The following is a 19,529-nucleotide window of genomic DNA, read 5'->3' as shown; positions in this document are numbered from 1 at the left end:
CTGATGTAGCAATAGCAAAGGCGGTGCTGATAAGGTTGGGGGTTGGGGTGTGAGGTAGGGGGTAGAGTTTTGGGATCTGTGGAAGCTGTAGGAATGTGATTATGGGTTGGTAAGATGCTTGAGACAGTTGTCGATGTAAGGAGAGTTGAGTGTTTGTTGGGTTTGTGAGTTGAAGTGTGAGGAGAGAATCATGAGAGAGGAGTGTAGAAAAAGTATTTGCTGGATCTGGAGAAAGGGCTGGTGCCCATGACATTTGCAAGCCCTTCAAGACTGGTGAGGGATGATGTCATTCATGTTTTTTTCCTGTCTCTTATACGTTTTATAAGTCAACCCCTGCAGGGGTTGACATGGGCAGAGAGTGAGGAGGCAGAGAGAGAGAGAGAGACTCAAAATGTTGGAATTCATTGCTGTGTGTCACTTATTACCTTAGGGAGTGAATGTGACAGGGTGATAGTTAGTGGGGTCACAAGGGTTGCTTTTATTTGGAATGACACATACTGTAGTAGAGTTTCCAAAGATCAGAGCAGATCCCTGCAGAGAAGGAGCGATTGAATAGTTTGGTAAGTATAGTGGTTAGCACTTGGAGCATAATGTTTGAGGATAATGGAAGAAATATTATCAGAGCTGGAGGTGTTGTTCATTTGAAATGACCAGAAGTACTTTAACACTTGGCATATGTGTATGCAAGATGGTGGACCTACAAACATCAAAAGAGAAAGTTTGGGAGGAGATTTGCCAAGTGTCTGTAGTGCAGAGTTGGTTGTAAAGTGGGCAGTGAATGTAGAGATGTTCTCCATGGGGTTTTGTGCTCTCAGAATCAGAATTGTGATCCAGCAGACCCCTGTAATTGTAGGCTATAGTGTGGTCCCTAGATCAGATCTGATCCTGGAGGTGTTTCGCTGTTGGCAATCAACCAAACAACCAGGTGAGATTTATAGCAACAGTTGCTTAATTGTGCACCAAACTGCGCTTTCTGACACGCAGGACCTAATTATATGTTGTGCACTGCAGCAGTTAGCACATGTATCCTATTTTCTTGCTATTTAGCCCCAGGTCGTGCCAGTTGTATGATCATACACATTCCAGAACATCTTATTCCATTTATTCTCCTGACAGAGCATTCAGGACCACATTAGTAAGTAGGAGGCATTTGGTTGCTGTTTCTTATTTCTTTATTGCCCACACTGGTACTTAATTTATTGACCCCGAAAGGATGAAAGGCAAAGTTGACCTCGGCGGAATTTGAACTCAGAGCGTAACGGCAGACGAAATACTGCTAAGCATTTCGCCCAGCGTGCTAACGTTTCTGCCAGCTCGCTGCCTTGATTTGGTTGCTGTTTCTAGCAGGTTGAGTGACCACCTTGAGACACCCACATTTGCTTGTGTCTGCATAATTTGAAGGAGGCCACAGTGGAGGAAATGAAAGTGAACTCAGTGAGAACATGACAAATGTTTTTCTACTTCATGTATTATTGGTGATGTACTTCCAGTACAGCGAGGCTGTTGAGATTACAGCTATTTCTGAATGCATATGAGCTTATGTGAGCTCGTGAGCTTATGTTTGTCTGAACTGAGTTGGAGAGACAGTGTTGTTAGGATGGTGTTGTAGATGTGTCTGGATTGAGCGGGAGAAATAGCATTGTTAGGAAGGTGTTGTAATAGTGCTGTATGGTGTTGTAGATATGCCTGGATTGAATGGGAGAAATAGTGTTATTAGGAAGGCATTGTAATAGCATTGTAGATGTATGTGAACCGAATGGCAGAGATAGTGTTGTTAGGATGGTGTTGTAGTTGTGTTTTGGTGTGTCATGTATGTGTGTGGATAGGTGTGTTTGCATGTATCTGCTCATTTAGAGTGATTGGTAATGATGATGGTAGTAATGATACCTCAGAGAATGAAAACTTGTGTAATTAATTCAAATAATTCTCAAACCAAAGGAACAAAACTATAAAATAACAGAAAACACAGATGTTTGGGCTGACATTTTGATAGAATAATGACATTTCAAAGGTGGGATAAGAATTTCTTTACTTCTTATTCTTCTTTGTTTTTATCTCCTTTTTTTCACAATAATCCTTGGATCAATATTGAACCAGCAACGCTTTGCATAGTAATCATTGACATTCTCTCACAACTGCTCATTCGAATTACAAGACTTGGTGCCACATTCTGAGTGTATTCGAGGTTGTTGATGCTTGGAATTCTATAAGCATCAAACCAGATATAATATGATTGTTTGGAGTCAAATCAGCAAGAAATTATAAATGTTTAATTGCAAAAGTATTTTGCATACCAACATGTGTGTGTGTGTGTTGTACACATACAGAAAGAGGGAGGGAAAGTGAGAGAAAGCAGAGAGAGAGAGGGGTGGTGGTGAGAGTGGTGTGATGTAGCAACTACACAAATGGAAATGGCTTACTCATTGAAATTCAAAAGTAATGTTTTGTAATTTTACTAAAGGTTAGATGGTTAGCACTGTGGATAGCAAAGTCATTTGAGTCCCTGACAAGATAAACCACATGGTGGCCATTCTGTTGTTGTTCTGTAAGTCTTGTATTCAAATCTTTCTGGGGCTGATAAACTAGAACACCAGTCATACTCAAGGGTTTGTGCGTAGATTACAAATTCTTCTTTTCGTTATAGATATCCATTGAGGACTGTGCATCAATAGGGTTGAACATTTCATTATATACCGTTATGTTCGATGAGTATTAAAAATGAGTTCAGCAAAGAATTTAGCAAGCAGATTGGGGTCTCCCATAGCTATCACTTTCCTACTGTTTATTATAGTTCTGCAGGCCACAATGAAAGAGTTTAAGACCAAGATCCTGTTGGTGACTCTGCTGAAGATTTAAAAAGGAAATTCCAAACATAGAATCAAAGCTCAGAATCTTTAAAGAAAACCTAGTAAAGACAAAAGTTAAAAAGAAAGAAAACAAGAATCTGCTAACATCTGGAAAGTGGACATGTTTGATATACAGAAAAAGGAGCAGATTGGAATTTCATAAGTTGCACCCAATGTAAACAAAGAGTGTACAAAAAAGGAGTAGATGAAGGATTTCATCATTATCATTTAATGCCCATGTTCCATTCTGGCTTGGTTTAGATCTAATGTTTGACAGGATCTAATGGGACCAAGGGCAACATCATGCTTCAGTGTCTGCTTTGGCATGGTTTCTATTACTGGATGTCTTTCCTAATGCCAACCACTTTACAGTATGGACTGGGTGCTTTTTTCATGCGACTGGTCTATTTAAGTCACCATCCAGCTCACAGGACTACAAACCCTGGGAGAAGGGGAGAGGTGAGGATCAGCTTCATGCTAGGGGATGATGGGATTAAAATATGAGAAGAGGGAGTCAGAGCAGGTTCTTGTAGAGGATTGCATGGCTACTAACATCTATTAGAGGAAGGGGAGACAAGCAATGATCAATTAGAGCTGTGAGAGCTAGATAACGACGAAAGGGTCCTCAGGTGGCCCACAAGGTACAAGGTAAGTAGAAGATTCAGTTTGCAAGATTGTTTGGGAAGGAGACAGGAGATGAAAGGATGGAGAAGCAGTCTGCAAAATAGATTTCATGTGCAGCAAATGCATGGGATTAGTTTGCAGGAAAAACATTCATGAAATAAATTCCTTTAAGTTTTTGGAAGACTTCCTAAAAATAATCGATAGCTTCTTTTAAGTAGGTGATCTAAATAATCTCAAAGAGCTTGTCACAGATGTAGTTTGTAGATAAGGCTGCACACAAATGATGTAACAACACCATGTGAACATTTAATAGTAACTTTTATTTTACTGCTCAAGTAATTTTCAGGTTGGTCATGAATTAGAAAGTTTCCATAACAAGTCAACTTAATTGAAAGAACAATTCTGTAGCATTCATAAATGGTTGATTAAAAAGGCTCTGTACTTAAGCTTATCAAGACAGGAGAAAACATACACATTAGATTAATGTTGTAGTTCTGCAGGTCACAACAAAGGAGTTTAAGACCGGCTGTTTGTGGGTATTTCTGTATGCTAATGACCTAGTTCCTGTTGGTGACTCTGTTGAAGATTTCATCATTATCATCATCATCGTTTAATGTCTGCTTTCCATGCTAGCATGGGTTGGACGATTTGACTGAGGACTGGTGAACCAGGTGTCTACACTAGGCTCCAATCCAAACATGGAATCAAAGCCCAGAATCTTTAAAGAAAACCTAGTAAAGACAAAAGTTAATACGAAAGAAAACAAGAATCTGCTAACATCTGGAAAGTGGACATGTTTGATATACAGAAAAGGAGCAGATTGGAATTTCATATGTTGTACCCAATAAGTGTACAAAAAGGGGTAGATGAAGGATTTCATCATTATCATTTAATGTTATGTTCCATTCTGGAGAACATTGGCCATCTATAATGACATATCTAGGTTGAGTAGAAATCATGAAAATAGCCATTATAAATGGCAAGAGAGTGTCAAGTTGGACCATGGGCTGGCAAACACAGAAGGTTGGTATTAAAGATAAGCCTTTATATAACTCTTGACCAGAGGCATTCCAGAAGGATCTAGAATGATCTATTACATGAAGTCTGGCTGCTGGTTGGTCAATAACTTGGCCTCTTACATGCGCAAGGTGTTGCTATGCCATGACTTAAACTTTGTAATCTGACGACTCAGTTTCAAATCTTGCTCCACATTGTGGATAGAGTAGGAAGAAGCAAGAAAAAAAATTGGTGATTTGAACATTTCACATCTGGCTGAAAGCAAAGGGATTTGCTCTTTGAGTGAAGGAGATATATGTGTGTGTGTGTGTGCGTTTGAGTTGGTGTCTTGTCTTGACATAGTATAATTGTTGTAAGTGAGTTTCACTGACATACAAGTGGTGTCCTTCATTTCCAATCTTTCAAATCATATCCAGCTATGGGGGAAATATCATGTTACTACAAAACAAGTGGGGATTGGTGACAGGAAGGGCATCCAGCTGCAGCAAAAATCTGCCTCAGCAAATTTCACTTGACCCATGCACGGACAGAAAAGAGAATGTTCAGACAGTAATGATTATTTACTTTTTCAAATTTTATTTATAAGGTAAATGAAGATAAAGAGGGAAGTGCTGTCTGGTGGCTTTCTTAAAAGGTTGGCCAAACTGTGACAAAATGATTAAGGTGAATGGAACGACTTTAAGCATGTCCCTGTTGGTTGGTGAACAACAGTTTGGTGAAGGCTCATGCCCTTGATGATCAGGGAGATCTTGGATCTGCTGGATTCCTTGACTGGCCCTTGTTAGAGGCACTCCTCTTTCAAAACTGCATTCTCTATGTATTCATATATTTTCTATCCTATATATATATATATATATATATATATCTTATCTCATTGCCCTTCAGTCTGTTTCTTTCTATCCTGATTTCATTTAAGCCCTTACACAAGCTGTACCCTATCTTGCCATGTCCTCATCTGATACCTCTGTGGCAGAATAAATCATCATCATCATCATCTTTATTATTATTATTCCTATTTAAGACGTTGCACAGTATACAATATCTTGAGGTTGTTGATTGAAGATATTGTATCTACTGGGGCTTTGTACTGTTTGTCAAGTCACAACAAGGACCTCAGACAGACAGTACTTTAACCCAATATGCATGCAGTTCCAAGTAATGCTGACTTTTGCAATACACCTAGATTATTGGGTATTTCTAAAGTTTTCAGATGTTTTTTTCAGATTGGGTGGTATTGAACCCATTGCTCTGATGACAATAGGGATAACCTTTATGTTCGACTCTCATAGCTGCCACATCTTAGCGATCTCAATTCTCAGGTCTCCATATTTATCAACCTTTTCTCTTTCATGATTATATTTTGATCTGGCACTACCACGTCAGTTATTAGGCACTCTTGTTTGTCCCTCCTAAAGGTTACTATACCCGGCCTTTGGTGCTCTAACACCTTATCTGTCTGGAAATCAAAGTCCCAGAGGATTTTTGCCTTCCCCTTTTCGTCCATTAACTTTTCCAGTGTATGTTGGTACCAAGCACCCGTAACCTCATATCCATACTTACGTCATAGTAGCCAGTGGAGGTTCTGGGCTACCTTGTCGACTAGTCCCCTCCCCATAAATTTCAGGCCTTGTACCTTTAGTAGAAAGGATTATTATTATTATTATTATTGACTTGAAACAAATTATCCCTGTCTGTTGTAAGAGGAAGTTGAAATTGATAACAGGAAGGACATTTGAATGTAAAACACCACCTCAAAATGAGAACTATAATGGATAATACATCAATGGGTCTTGCAAAGCTAACCCTCATTTTAATATGGAAAATAGCTTTAAAACTTTTCTTATTGTGTTTGTATTAACCTGAAACAAATTAAAAAGCATGTTTGGTAAGAATGAAATAAAATACAGCTCAATTTCAATGAAAACATGTTGAGGTTATTAACTGGAGAGTTCTTTTTCAGTTTGCTCTGAGAATTAACTAATACTTGGTTGGGGAATCAATTTACAAAAAAATGCAAAAATCTTAACATCATTTCGAGACAATAAAAAATTTTGAGTGTTTCTTTGCAATTAATCAGGTAAAGCTATAGTAAAGGTGCACCTGGTTATTGTATTGCAGTGTGTGTATATATTTATATATGCATATATAATTACACAGCAACATCTGGTTTACCTCACACATTCAATGGCTGAACGTGTAAATTACTTGGAGGTTTTCATCTGACATGATCATAAAAGGACTGGCTCTTCAGGTATTTAATTGAAAACCATAATCAAGGAGCCAATGAGAGAGAGATTTTACACCTGAGATCAGTAATGTCTTGTCACTGCCCACTTTTGATAATTTTTACATTTGCTCAGAGCCCAGAGCTATGTGGTCAGAAGTTCACTTCCCGCATATGTTGTTCTGGGTTCAGTCCCATTGCATGGCACCTTCAGTAAGTGTCTTCTACTATAGCCCTAGGCTGACCAAAGCTCTATGAGTAGATTTGGTAGTCAAAAACTGAAAGAAGCCGGTTATGCATATACACACACACACTAGATGGAAACTGACAGAAGCCCATCATATATAAATATGTGTGTGTGTGTGTGTGTATGTTTGTGTGTCTGTGTTTGTCCCCCCAGCATTGCTTGACAGCCGATGCTGGTGTGTTTATGTCCTCGTCACTTAGTGCTTCGGCAAAAGAGACTGATAGAATAAGTACTAGGCTTACAACGAATAAGTCCCAGGGTCGATTTGCTCGACTAAAGGCGGTGCTCCAGCATGGCCACAGTCAAATGACTGAAACAAATAAAAGAGTAAAGAGATATCATCATCATCATCATTTAACATCCATTGTCCATGCTGGCATGGGTTGGACAGTCTGACTGGGCTGGCATGCTGGAAGGCTGCACCAGACTCCAGTCTGATTTGGTATGGTTTTCTATGGTTGGATGCCCTTCCTAATGCCAACCACTCTGAGAGTGTAATAGGTGCTTTTACATGCCACTGGCATGGGTATCTGCCACAACTGCAATTTTGCTCATCTTGATGGGTCATCTTCTCAAGCGCGACATAATGCCAAAGGTCTTTGTCATTGCTTTCATGAGGCCCAACACCTGAAAGTTGTTCTTTACCTGCTACCAGCACAGGTGCACTTGGTTTGATGCGTCCTCTCAAGCACAGTACATCACCAAAGGTCTCAATCATTAGTCATTGCCTCTGTGAAGCTCATGCTTCACCACCTTGTCCCATGTCTTCCTGGGTCTACCTCTCTACCACAGGTTCAGATCAGCACTTCTTTATACAGCTGTCCTCGTCCATACATATCACATGACCATACCAGTGCAGTCGTCTCTCTTGCACATCACATCTGATGCCTCTTATGTCCAGTTTTTCTCTCAAGATGCTTACACTCTGTTGAACATGCACACTGACATTGCACATCCAGCAAAGCATGCTGGCTTCATTTCTTTCAAGCCTACGCATGTCCTCGGCTGTCACAACCCATGTTTTACTGCCATGCAGCACAGCTGTTTGCACACAGGCATCAAACAATCTGCCTTTCACTCTGTGTATGTATGTATGCATGTATGTATGTATATATATATCTATGTGCGTGTGTGTGCCGTTGTTTTTATCTTGCAGCACTACTTGACAACTGGTGTTGCTTTGTTTACATCACCTGTAACTTAGCAGTTCAGCAAAAAGATGTGGTTGGTAAGCAAGCTACTTACCATACAGCCACTCCTGTGCCTCACCTGACTGGCCTTCGTGCTGGTGGCACGTAAAAGCACCCACTACACTCTCGGAGTGGTTGGCGTTAGGAAGGGCATCCAGCTGTAGAAACTCTGCCAAATCAGATTGGAGACTGGTGCAGCCATCCGGTTCACCAGTCCTCAGTCAAATCGTCCGACCCATACTAGCATGGAAAGCGGACGTTAAACGATGATGATGATGATATATATATATGTCCCCTCTCATGGCCTACTGTCAGAATTCTAACGCTCATCCTCTTGTCATCTCCAGAGTTTGCATCAGCATCCTACCACTGCTTTCCTTTTATCTCCCCTACAAGACACCTGTACTTGTCTTTCAATCACACTTTATCCTTTCAACACCTGGCATACAGACCTTCACCTCTACCTCCACCTCCCTCTCTCAAATACACCCCTTTTAGTTGTGGAAGCTTTTTTCGTTTCCCTATTCTTTTTCAGTCTTACAAGTTTACACAGGAACCTCACTAATGCTGGGGACATGAAAAAAGTATCCAGTCCATTCTTAAGTGGTTGCCATTAAGAAAGGCATTCAGCCACAGAGACCATGCCAAAGCTGATACTGGAGCTTGATGTGGCCTTGCAACCCACTGGACCCTTTCGAACCATCCAACCCATGCCAGCATGGAACATGGATGTTGAACAATGATACACACACATATTCAGAGAGAGAGAGAAAACTGTTTTTTCTTAGCGGTGTATTGAAAAACATTGTTATATTGTAGTCTTTTTTTATTGCTTTGTTTTTGCATTTTTATGAGTTCCATACAATTTGTTTGGAATAATAAAAATTCCTAAATCCATCATCAACATTTCTAGACTTTCACAACCTCATCTTCAGGATGTGAAATATTTTAGGCATATGTAACTGCCTCTTTTATAATCGGTAAAAGTGACTGTTAGATTTATACACCATGAATTATGTACATATTGTTTTTATGTGACATGTACAGTACTCTCTCACTGGCTCACCATGCACTTTAAAAATGGTGCAATTGCTAAACACCATGCAACACAACACAACACAAAACAAAACTACGTAGGAAAACATTAGTGAACAACACCTCCATACTATATAGAATTAGCAACAATACAGGAAAACAGCTTTGCTATGCCTCCCCCAAATCACACACTCAAACGAATATGCAGATCACATGACGTCACATTCACACTATATCTCTATTCTTCAACCATATATGAACTCCTTGGAAACCTGGATTCAAAACAACAGCTCATAAACTAGCCCCTACTGACCCCCACCCCTGTCTCCCTTCTTGTCAGCAACCCCAGAGAACATCAAATACAACCAACGTCATACTCAATGACCGAATAAACATATGTAATAAGTGAAGGTATGATTGTGTGGTAAGAAGCTTGCTTGCTAAGCATATGGTTCAAAGTTCAGTCCCACTGCATGGCACCTTGGGCAAGTGTCTTCTACTATAGCTGACCAAAGTGAGTGGATTTGGTTGATGGAAACTGAAAGAAGCCTATCATATATATATATATATATATGTATTTAATATATCATAATACCTTAATTTACTATTGTAATATCTGATTGCATATATATATGACTGGCTCCTGTGCGGGTGGCACATAAAAAACACCATTTTGAGCGTGGCCGTTTCCAGTACCGCCTGACTGGCCCTCGTGCTGGTGGCACGTAAAAGCACCCACTATACTCTCGGAGTGGTTGCGTTAGGAAGGGCATCCAGCTGTAGAAACTCTGCCAAATCAGATTGGAGACTGGTGTAGCCATCTGGTTTCACCAGTCCTCAGTCAAATCGTCCAACGCATGCTAGCATGGAAAGCGGACGTTAAACGATGATGATGATGATGATGATATATATATATAAAAGCAGCCCTAAATATACAAAAAGTTGGTTATGGGTGCAAAGACATTTGATTATAGGGTTGCTTAATCAGAACACAAACCTAGGGCTAAACACCAACAGCCCAACGTACACTCCTTTGTTATACTGCATGCATTGATGTAACACAGTTGTCTCCCTTGTATACTGTGATCGATGCCTTTTATACACGCCCTGTTCATCTGTCTACATGATTTTTTAAAATATCAACCCCACCTCTCCGTTCACCTGTTTACCTCACTTATCAGAGATTTCTTGAGATCAGTGTTGACTTGGGACTAAACAACAACAAGGAAGGAAGGATATATCAGATGCAATAGATAATGTAGTTAAAGATATACTATACCTGAGTAAAAAGCAGGGTGGTCATGATTGGAATGTTTCTGATCATAGTTCTACTGGATCGGGAGCGACTTGAGGCTAGACAGCAGCTGTCATGGCCTGACTAAATACAGCAGAACCTACAAGGAACATATTAACACTACACACACCCCAATACAATATATCCGGACCATCACACTATAACCCAACCACCATGGACAGAGATGGGGCAGTGTGTGAGTCGAGTCAACAGCAAAGTTACGGGGTGCTCCGTCGATTATGATGATGGGTGTTCCAGTTGATCTGATCAATGGAACAACCTGCTTGTGAAATTAATGTGTAAGTGGCTGAGCACTCCACAGACACATGTACCCTATATGTAGTTCTCAGGGAGATTCAGCATGGCACAGAGTGTGAAAAGGCTGGCCCTTTGAATTACAGGTACATCTCATTTTTGCCAGCTGGGTGTATTGGAGCAACATGAAATAAAGTGTCTTGCTCAAGGACTCTATGCGCTGCTGGGAATTGAACTCGCGGCAATATGATTGTGAGCCGAATACTTAAACTGCTAAGCCACACTCCTTGACACAACAAACAACAATATCAACAGCTTTGTTAATTAATAACAAACAACAATATTAACAGTTCAGTTAATTAATAACAGACAATATCAACAGCTCAGTTAATTAATCATAAACAACAATATTAATAGCTTGGTTAATTAACAACAGACAACAATTTTGGTAGCTCATTTGTTTTATAGACAAAGTTCTTTTACACAAAAAAAACAAACAAAATTAAAAAAAAGACAGACAGTTATTTTCTTGTATTTAATATTATTATTATTATTATCATTATTATTATTATTGATTTTCATTTGTTAGGCTTAAAAGTTTTTTGTTTTTAAGTTTGAAACCTTTTGACAGTGTCAGAGACAGTCAACATTTAAAGTCCTTTTGTTTCTCTTTTTCTTTTTACTTTTTTTTTGTCTTTGTTGTAGAGTCGCAGTGGAGCGGGGGGGGGGGGTATGTAGTAGTAGTAATAATAATAATAGTAGTAGTGGTGGTAGTGGTCACTGAGGTGGCATTAACTGTCCACTTATTGATCCTAGGAAGTGGGTATATATGTAGGGATGTACACTTGGGTATGTGTGCATACGTATATACATATATATACACACACACATATGCGTATATATATATATATATATATATGTATATATATACATATATATATATATATGTATATATATATACATACACGTGTGTACATGTGTCTGCGTGTGTAGAGAGAAGGGGTGGATAGTGATTGGGTGTGATGGGGTGGGGAGAAAAACTCACAACTGACTTAGCCCCTCTCCCCAACATCTCTTTTGTCCATAAATGGTCACTACAACCTACCCATGCCCACCCCCTCCTGCCTCACACATACACATACATGCACTGCCCTCCTTGTGTAGAAACAGTTCTTCGCAAACAAAGCCATAATTAAAAAAAAAAAAAAAAAATTTGTGAGTGGTGGGCAAATCTGGATTCCTCCTTGCATCTGTCTCCTAATCAAGATGTGGGATTGTAGGGAGCAGGTGGGGTGTTTGAGAGAGGCTCTTCACAATTTTGGTCTTGTATTCTTCAAATTGAAATTTGATTCTTCCACCCAGACACCTGCAGCTTCCATTAATTTTTGGAAATACAGAGATGAATGTGGATGATGGTTTTTGTTCATATATTAATTTAAATTAAGTTGATTAGTTAAATTTAACCGATTCATTAATCCAGATCTCTTAGCACCGCTCATTCCACCTCTCCCTTACTTCTGTGTTTTGATTTAACATTTAAAACTATATCTCACCCGTCCTCCTTAGACGATTATCTTCATTTCCACCAACACTCAAACACAGAGTCACTTTAAAGAAGGAGGCCCATAAAATATATATACACTCACTGGTACTACAATAGGAACTGGAATCAGAATGTGCCAGGAGGAGACAGTTGGGGAAACAATAAGCAGGAGCACTGTTTATTGTTGAGTGTTTCACTAGACAGCAGTGTGGTAGTGAAATCACATCAATGTGTTTCTTGTGGAGAGGTGAGAGAAATCTTCCTAGAGGTGCTGTTTCCTATCCTTGAACCACAAATCTCAGTTTACATGATATTAATCAATGATACACTCTATGACCTGAATTAGTCCGCTTTGATCAATTCTAGTTATTAACAAATAAAACATTATTATTATTATTGCTGTTAGCAATGACTGTGTGGGCTCAAGTATGGCTGTATAGTTAAAAGTTAGTTTTCCAACCAGATGGTTCTGGGTTCAGTCCCACTGTGTGGCACCTTGGGCAAGTGTCTTCTACTATAGCCCAGGCCTGAATGAAGCCTGTTAATATATATATATATTGTGTGTTTGTCCCCACCAGTGTTGGTTTGTTAATGTCCCTGTAGTTTAGTGGTGTAGCATAAAAGGCCAATAGAATAAGTACTGGAGTGGATTCATTTGAATAAAACCCATTTATCTTTTACTGGGATATCATAAAGAAATTAATGTTTGCTATTGAGGAGTTTTCTAAGTGTGAATTGTAGATGTCTGGTGCAGGCATGTAGAAAAGAGGGACTTTAAGGGAACCTTAACTCAAGAATATATTAGACATTGTTTTCCTCCACCTGACCCCTGATCTACAGGCACACTACCACTGTACTCTGAAGCAAAGGGCTACAAGAAGCCAGTGTCCCTCTGTAGATTATCAGTAAACATTGCACATCTGCCAAACTCACCTTAACACTCACAAACCACCAGTTCTGCCCTCAACTAACCCTAAAACCAAAGTTCCTTTAACCCCTTATTTGTCTTGTCTTCTCTCCCTTCTTGCACCACAACAATATCCTTTTTCTTGCCCTTATTATTATTATTATTATTATTATAAACAGTAATTTGTTTTTTTTTTTTTACACAGTACTAGGTTATTTAACCTGGGTCAGCTCTTACCGCCATTCAAGTCATGACCACCTTGTCTTTTTTCCTTTTTTGAGTTTTTCATACAGTGTGTATCTAGGAATACATTAACCAATGCCTCCTACCCTAAGGTGTGATTAAAAAAAAAGAGATCTTTGTTAAATCTACTTTTTTTTTTTTTTTACCAGAATGTCGAGCAACCAACCATGAATGAGATGTGACGGTAGCGGGGGAGGGGAGAGGGACAGGGAGAGGAGAAGGAACAGTTGATTCACTTGACTGCTCTGGTACCCATTTTCGGATGAGATGAAAGGCAGTGTGTGTATGTATACGAATCTTAGGATTGATCTGAACTGTTTGAACTGTGTATGTTGGAGGGTTAGATGAGCAGAAATTAAGATATTTAAGACACTGCTCCATTTTCTTTTATCATTATTATTATTATTATTATTAATATTAATAATAATTAGTTTGTTAATTAAGAATTAATAAAGAGAATACGCAGAATTAATAAAGAGAATACGCAGAAGGCTGACGAAGACTTTCATGCCTATTTTTGGGGGCATTAGCAACATCAGTAATAGAAAATATTGATGATGACGATGATGATGATGATGATAACAATGATGACAATGGTAGTGATGATGATGATGATGATGATGATGATTAGTTGTGGTAGTTATGATGCTGATGATGATCTCTGCGTACAACAGACAGGTAGGATAAAAATCTTGGATTTAGATATATATATACCACCAGATGTAGACACTGAATTGTTCACGCCCTTCCCAAGATCCTCAGCAATGGCTGCGAGGGAGAAGGGGACACACTCACTGGTGACTTAAAACCATAGTTTTCAGTTCTACAAGAAAAATTTCAATCTTCAATAATAATAATAATAATAATAATAATGGTTTCAAATTTTGCCACAAGAACAGCAATTTTGGGGGAGGGGATGAGTTGATGACGTCGACCCCAGTGCGTAACTGGTACTTAATTTATCGACCCCCAAAAGAGTGAAAGGCAAAGTCGACCTTGGTGGAATTGAAACTCAGAACATGGTGACGGGTGAAATATGCTAAGCATTTCGCCCGGCATGCTAACGATTCTGCCAGCTAATAATTCTTTCTAGCTTTAGCACAGGGCCAGTAATTTTGAGGGGAGGGGGAAGGGGGAAGCTGATCATATTGACCCCAGTGCTTGACTTGTAGTTATTTTACCGACCCCGAAAGGATGAAAAGCAAAGTCGACCGTGGCAGAATCTGAACTCAGAATACAAAGTCAGAAGAAATACCACTAAGCAATTAGTCGTTTGTGTTAATGATTCTACCAACTCACTGCCATAAGAATGATAATAATAATCCTTTCTACTACAGGTACGAGACCTGAAATTTTGAGGGAGGGGACTAGTCGATTACATTGACTCCAGTGTTTAACTGGTACTTATTTCACCGACCCCTATAGGATGAAAGGCCAAGTCGACCTCAGCAGAATTTGAACTCGAAACATAAAGATGGATGAAATGCTGCAGAGTGCTAACAATTCTGCCAGCTCAATAATAATAATAATAATAATAATAATAATAATAATAATAATAATAATAATAATAATCCTTTCTACTGGAGGCACAAGACCTCAAATTTGTGGGGAGGGGACTAGTTGATTACATCGGCCCCAGTCTTTCACTGGTACTTAATTTATTGACCCTGAAAGAATGAAAGGCAAAGTCGACCTCGGTGGGATTTGAACTCAGAACGTAGCGACAGACGAAATACCACTAAACATTTGCTCGGCGTGCTAACGATTCTGCCAGCTCGCCACCTTAATAATAATAATAATGATAATAATAATAAAATGATGATAATGAATTGACTTCTGTATTTGGTACATTTTTTATCAACCATGGAGAGACAAGAGGCAAAGTTGATCTTGGTGAAGTTTGAACTCAGAGCCTTAAAGACAAAAAAAATCTATAAGTGACAGGCTGTTCTGACTGTCACTCTGCCAGATCTGTTACTCAACTCCCCTACACCATAATAATAATAATAATAATAATAATAATAATAATAATAATTAAAGGATTCCTCACTAATTAGTTCTTAATGTAAACATCATCTCTTGTTGTTGCTTTTTGATTCAATGCTGCACAGCAGAATATGGCCAAAAAAGGTAGGGCTTGTCACATATTTGGGAGACCTAGAAAATCTAGGGCTGGTTGGTGCCTTATTAAAGGGCTGAAGAATATGGCTGAAAGTCTAGGGCTTGTGACTTACCTGGAGATCCAGAGAAAATGCTGAGAGTTTGGGAGCTGGTGATTAATTACGGAGCCCAACTGGACCAAAAAATGGAACAGTTTAGAAATGATTTGCTTTGATAATATTCATGAATAGATAAAAATGTAGGCAGTGTTTATACGTTGCTGTGTGGTGGGCATGGTGGTTGGGGAATTGTGTCAATTACAGCGACTCTGTGTGTGTGTGTGTGTGTGAGTGTGTATGTGTGTGTTTTAATCAAGATTAGAAGGGAAGTGGGAGTTGGCTAACCAGACAATAGTATCTGCAAAAGAATGTGTGTGTATGTATATGTGTGTATATATATATATATATATATATATATATACATATATATATAAAATATGTATGTAGGGATGGCCAAGTGATTAAGAAGTCTCTTGTCCAATCACAAGGTCCCTGGTTTGATCCCAGTGCATGGCAGCTTCAGCAATTGCTCTTTTTTTTTTTTTTTTTAACCATGACATTGAGAAAGGATGTACCTGTAATTCAACAGTGGCTCTACCTGAGTATTACATGAATGGTACACCTGTCTATGGAATACTCAACCACTTACATGTTTTTTTTTTTTTGAATTCAATGAGTTGGAAATGCAGTTGATTGAACAAGTCAAATATACATCAGTAAAACTGATGGGGATCCATTTACATTTGATTTTATAAAATAAATATTTATGTGTGTGTATATGCACATGTGTACATATGACATATACATACATACATACATATATATATATATATATATATATATATATATATATATATATATATATATCATATACACACACATACAGACAACCACATCATATCATAAGAAAAAAAATATATATAATAAACAAACAGACTGTAATCACAACCCTTTTCTTTCCTCCTCTTTTTCTTTTCTGTAACACTTTACTGCTCAGTCTGTCTGTCTGTTTCATCTTGATCAGCCAAGCTCCATATAAGGGGGGCATGAAGTGAGGCAAGGTGTGGAGAGACAGACAAATAGATAGAGAGAGAGAGAGAGAGAGGGAGGAAGGGAGAAGAGTCCTGGTCTGGAGCTGCCAAATCTTGGAGGTTCAAACTACATCTCTTCGTCCTGTTCCTCCCCTCTGGTTCTCTCGGTTCCTGGTTGGTCTGTCCATCACTTCTCACTTGCCTCAACCAAAACCATACCCCCGTGATTCCTCTTCCACCTTCTGCAATCTACCCTCACCACAACACAAAACATAAAACACGCCTGCCACTCTTTAGAGCAAATATACATACATACATACATATATATATATATATATATATATATATATATATATATTTATATATATATATATATATATATATGCACACATATTCACACACATACTTGTGTATGTATATACATATATTAATGTGTATATAAATATATGTATATACATAAATTAACGTATATATAAATATATGTATATATATATATATATATATATATATATATATATGATGTATGCACACACATGTATATGTGGCATATATGTGTATGTGTTTTAAAAAAAAAACTCACGTGACATAACTATGATCAGTATTGACGACACTTGACTGGACTGACCTCATGTCAGGTCACACTTAACCTTTTTTTTTTTAACCACCGATCCACGTCCACCCACACGGTGCATGCAGGGGGTGGGGTAAGCTCCCCCTTCCCCCCTCACAATGAAAATACTCAACTCACTCACAATGATGAGACTGCATGAAACATGGATACTTTTTTTTAAAGTTAGTACACACACACACACACACCTTTATCAATTCCAAACAAACATGTAATATATATATATATATATATACACACACACACGTGTATGTTTAGCATGTGTATTCCAATGAGCACTTGTCCATTTTTCCACAGATTCTTAGTATATAAACATCAATGTGAGTGTGTGCATGTGTGTATATATATATATATATATATGAACACACACACATACACATGCATAAACATACATGTGTTGAGCGTGTTTGTGCATTTATGCATATATATATATATATGTGTGTGTGTGTGTGTGTGCGTGTGTGTGTTTGTGTTTTTAGGAGCACCTCTTCAGATTTTCAGAGAACTTTGGTATGTATATATACATGTGTGCGTGTGTGTTTATAAATATATATATATTTGTGTAACAATGGGTTTGTGCATGTATTTGCATACATGTATGTGTGTGTTCATGTCTAAATATATATATATGTATGTATAAATGCTTTTGCACATATATGTATATACTTGTGTGTGGATGCATTTGTGCATTTGCATGTGTACATGGGTGGATATATATATATATATACACACACACACATGCATATATATATATACATATATAAATACATACATACATATATATATATATATATATATATATATATATATATATATATATATATATATATATATATATATATATATATATATATATATATAATATATATATAAGCATACACAAGCAAATGAGTGTATGCATGCATGAATGTGTAAAATATATATATATACATATATACACATATATACTCTCTCGCAAATGCATACACATATTTGAAAGAATTTCCTCTAGGACTTTCCATGCAAGAGAACATCAACAATATTGTCAGCAGCCTCAAGTATCTCTGTACATAGATAGATCTATCTAGCTCCTTCTTCAAAGGAGCCTGGATATTTGATACAAAACACAAGAGTCCCTTGGTTTTTTTTCCAACAGTCACACCCCTACACACACACACACTCACATGCATATGTGTGTGCTTGTATGTGTGTATGTGCGTCTGTTTTCAAGTGTGTATGTGTGTGCTTTCAATGAACACAGCTGTATGTTTCTGGATACATAACACTGAAGTTAACATTAAGGCGTCACAGCAATTAGGTACACACACACACACATATATATATATATATATATATATATATATATATATATATATATATATATATATACCAGTGTGTGCACGTGTGTATGTGAATGTGTATACGAGTATGTCTGAATACAAGAGGTGTATGTGTTTATTTATGCATGCATGTGTTTTGAAGTAGGCGTGAGTGGATGAGTGAGTGAGTGAGTGAATGCAAGATTTTGATTTCAAGTCTCCGCTGCATTCATAAAACTTTTATACAGCTGTGGTGTGTATGTTGACAGGACAAGGAATACAGTTTTCTTTTCTTAATGAACCTGGTACCTCTCCAAATGAATATTTCTAACGTGATTTACTTGTCCTGTCTTACGTCTTTTTCTTCATTTCAATCTGTTTTTGTCTTTTCATTTTGGCAACACAAAAAAAAACAAAAAACATCAATGTTTATAAGAAGATAGGGAGGAAGAGAGAGAAGAGGGGAGGGTCACACAGACACATACACATGCTCAGACATACATGTACATATATACATACACACACACATATATATATGTATGTATGTATGCAGAAACTGACAGATTTGTAAACGTGTGTGCACACAACATCTCACATGAACAAGTATATGTCTGTCTATTTGCATGTATGTACTTATATATATATATGTTGTGTGTGTCAATACATACATGTTTGTATGTGTGTGCATATATCTGTGTCTATATATATATATATATATATATATATGTGTGTGTGTGTGTGTGTTTTGGAGAAGATGGCAAGCATTAATTCTGCTCAGAGGATAAGATTGAGTCCTGGTCCACATTAAAAAAAAAACATTACACAAGAGAGAGAGAGAGAGAGAGGGAGAGAGAGTATGTGTGTATGTGGGTGTGGGTGTGTACAACAATGAAATGTTGTTGTTGTTGTCATCAATTAAAAATGGTCTCAAAAAAACAAACAAACAAACAAAGATTTTGTTGAAAAGAACCGAAAGCAAGAATGTTTG

General features: G+C 37.9%; 1 protein-coding gene and 1 long non-coding RNA gene across 2 annotated transcripts in view; one reads left to right on the top strand and one right to left on the bottom strand.

Annotated features, from left to right (window-relative positions):
* Window positions 1-178, bottom strand: part of LOC106878493 (salivary peroxidase/catechol oxidase) — a 21,978-nt gene extending 21,800 nt beyond the window's left edge. Inside the window, exon 1 of the mRNA XM_089357959.1 lies at window positions 1-178. This exon is cut by the window's left edge and continues 362 nt beyond it. The gene's annotated coding sequence lies outside the window, so the exon portion shown is untranslated.
* Window positions 179-11,175: 10,997 nt separating this feature from the next.
* Window positions 11,176-16,257, top strand: LOC149134237 (uncharacterized). The gene is made up of 2 exons (XR_016243238.1): window positions 11,176-13,474; window positions 13,518-16,257. It is a non-coding gene; the product is annotated as an uncharacterized LOC149134237 (long non-coding RNA).
* Window positions 16,258-19,529: the final 3,272 nt, after the last annotated feature.

Source organism: Octopus bimaculoides, chromosome 9 (assembly GCF_046866305.1).
Source record: "Octopus bimaculoides isolate indiv1 chromosome 9, ASM4686630v1, whole genome shotgun sequence".
In the NCBI taxonomy this organism is placed as follows: Eukaryota; Metazoa; Mollusca; class Cephalopoda; order Octopoda; family Octopodidae; genus Octopus; species Octopus bimaculoides.
This window is presented reverse-complemented; position numbering and strand designations above follow the sequence as displayed.